This window comes from Callorhinus ursinus, unplaced genomic scaffold, assembly GCF_003265705.2.
Source record: "Callorhinus ursinus isolate GAN/ISIS: 27379988/994484 unplaced genomic scaffold, GSC_fseal_2.0 scaffold48, whole genome shotgun sequence".
NCBI classification, from domain to species: domain Eukaryota; kingdom Metazoa; phylum Chordata; class Mammalia; order Carnivora; family Otariidae; genus Callorhinus; species Callorhinus ursinus.
In genome coordinates this window covers 3,079,937-3,082,798 of record NW_027397110.1, presented here as the reverse complement: position 1 = coordinate 3,082,798, position 2,862 = coordinate 3,079,937, and the positions used below count along the sequence as shown (strand labels likewise).

At 54.0% G+C, this 2,862-nt stretch overlaps 1 long non-coding RNA gene across 1 annotated transcript; it reads right to left on the bottom strand.

Moving 5' to 3' along the window:
- Nucleotides 1-641: 641 nt before the first annotated feature.
- LOC112831752 (uncharacterized) lies at nt 642-1,724 on the bottom strand. The gene is made up of 2 exons (XR_003210219.2): nt 1,262-1,724; nt 642-1,136 (listed from the first exon to the last, which is right to left on the bottom strand). It is a non-coding gene; the product is annotated as an uncharacterized lncRNA (long non-coding RNA).
- Between the last annotated feature and the right edge of the window lie 1,138 nt (nt 1,725-2,862).

Sequence of the window (2,862 nt, the reverse complement as noted above, 5' to 3'; positions counted from 1 at the left end):
AGTGTTTTTTAGTATATTTGCAAAGTTGTGCAACGAGCACCACTGTCAAATTCCAGAACGTTGTCATCGCCCTGAAAAGAAGCTCATACCATTAGCAGTCTCCCCCCCACCTCCCTGTAACCACTTGTCTACTCTGTGCCTCTGCTATAAGTGGACATCTCCTATAAATGGGACCCTACAATCTGTGGCCTTTTGTGGCTGGCTCCTTTCACTGAGCAGCATGTTTTCAAGGATCCTCCACAAATCAGGACTTTGTTCCTTTTATGGCTGTATGATACCCTGTTGTACGAATACACCATGTTTGTGTAGCCATTCATCACCTGATGGGTATGTGGTTTGTTTCCACTTTTTGACTTTTTTGAATACCCTCCCTTCCTTTTAAAAGGAGGAAGAAAAGGCAAGACATTTCTCCCTAAAGAAATTGCACACAGGGGCACCCGGGTGGGTCCGTTGGTGAAGCATCTGCCTTCAGCTCAGGTCATGATCCCAGCGTCCTGGGATCGAGTCTCGCATTGGGCTTCCTGCTTCTCCCTCTCCCTCTGCCACTCCCCACTGCTTCTACTCTGTCTCTCTCGCTCTCTGTCTAATAAATAAATAAAATCTTAAAAAAAAACAAATTTTTTTAAATTGCACACAAAATCTGTTTTGAAATTATTCTTTATTTTTTTAAAGAAAATGAAGTGGAGTAATGGGGACAGAGTGGTGGGAGAGCTCTTTGAGGTGAGGTGATCTGCAAAAGCCTCCCGGCCAGGTGACAAACAGGCCTGGGGAACATCTGGGAGAGGCACATTCCAGGCAGGACCGATAACAAGTGCAAAGGGCCTGAGGCAGGTGTGTGTGTGCTAGGGGTGTCTGAGGCCACGGGGGTGGAGGACAGTGAGTGGCAGGGGCTCACGTGGACCCCAGCCAGGACTTGGGTTTTTCTTGTGCGTCTGATGGGAAGACCTGAGGCAGCGAGGACAGGAGGTGCAGTGATGCAGATCTTTGCCTTCCCACCATCACCCGGGCTGATCGGAGGTGGGTTTGGAAGGCCAGGGCCACAGTCCAGGCATCCTGATGGGACTGGTACGGCCGTGGAGGTGGGAGAAGTCATCAGAGCTGGGCTGAGCTTTGGAAGGGAGTGAGCAGGACTTGCCCTTGGAGTAAAAGTGGGGTTGTGGGACATAGAGCCATCAAGGTCCCCCCCCCCGGGCGGAAAGGCCCCGACAAAGGGCCCCGCCCCCCCCCCCCCCCCCCGCCAGGGTCTCCTTCCTCGACTCACCTGGGGAGCACACCCCGGGGCCTTCTTCCTTGAAGCCTTTTTGTCAACAGAGGGTTCGCGTGTGCAGGATCCAGTGTTTAAGTGAGAAGCACTGTGTGCAGCACCCCCTGGGGCTATGGGGAGGCAGAGATGGAAAAGGCCCCCATTTCTCCTTCAGGAAGCTTCTATCTCCCCATGTCCCTCTTGGAGGGAAGAGAGTGATCTGGGAGGCACCCCTCCTTGTTTATTTCTCTTGCTCAGCTTGCAAAACATTCCCAGGGTGCAGGGAAGATGAGCATGTGACCGTGAGCAAGCATGATTTCATCAGTGACTCTACAGGAACTTTACAGATGAAGTAAAGAAAGTCCCCAAATCCCAATTGTATCTTCTTAAAAATTAAAAAAGAAAAAAATGAAAAGGAAGCTTTCCACACCGGGACGGCAAAGCCTGGGAGCTAACCCTGTCGCTTTGCCTCTTCCTGCATGAGTCCCCTCCCCGGGAGGGACCTTGGTGTCCTATGTCCTCGTCTGAGAGACAAAAGCATACAGCAGGGAGGGACATTCCACCCGGGAGGGACCAGCTCCTGTGAGCAGTGACTGAAAGACTGGTGCTATTTTTGCCATTGTCATGATGGAATGAATGTCTGCTCACCCCAGCGCCTTAGCACTCAACACCAGAGTCCAGCCACCTGCCACGTGCACGTGTTGGGAACACTACACAGGCCTCCTGGCTCTGGTTCCCCAGAGGAGGAGGGAAGGACAGTTGCTCAGAGGCCAGGGGAGGGAGCCGGCCACTCTGGGATGCTGGGGCAGAACATGGAGCAGAGAAACCTGACCCTGAGTCTGAAGGAACCCCCCACCTCTTGTGCCCTCGACAGAGCCTGGGGGCGGGGTCATCCGGTCTCCAAGGAAATCCCAAATTCCAGGAAGCATGGGAACTTCGGCCATCTGGCACCTGGTCGGGGGGATCTAAGACCCATGTGGCTTCAGGGACGCCTGGGTGGCTCAGTCAGTTAGACATCTGCCTTCGGCTCAGGCCGTGATCCCAGCATCCTGGGATAGAGTCCTGCATGGGGCTCCTTGCTCGGCGGGGAGTCTGCTTCTCCTTCTGCCTGCCACTCTCCCTGCTTGTGTGTTCTCTCTCTCTCTGACAAATAAATAAATAAAATCTTAAAAAAAAAAAGGCCCATGTGGCCTCAAGGCAAGAGGTACCAGCCCTGAGGAGCCACCAGTGCCAATGGGCTCCTGGTCCCCAGACCTGCCAGGGAGAAAAGGCATTCCCTCATCCAAGGGAAACTCTCTTTTCATAGAGGGGTCAACCGAGATCCCTAGGGAAAAAGCTGGCCTGAGGTCCTGGAGGCTCTGGGAGTCATCTGGGGGATGCAGGGACACAGCCCGGGGAACTGGGTCCCACCCAGGCAACAGGGGAGCCCCGGGGCCCCACCAGCCCTGCTGACAGGGGAGGGCCCTCTCAGGGGCAGGGGTGATGAGTCATGCATTGTTGGAACTTGGTGTGCATGCTGAGACCTGCAACTCGTCAAGGAGAGCAGACCCTGCCCTGATCAAAAGGAAAAGAGATGGGTGAGAACACCATAAATAGGCAAGAGCCACCAGGCTTGGCTC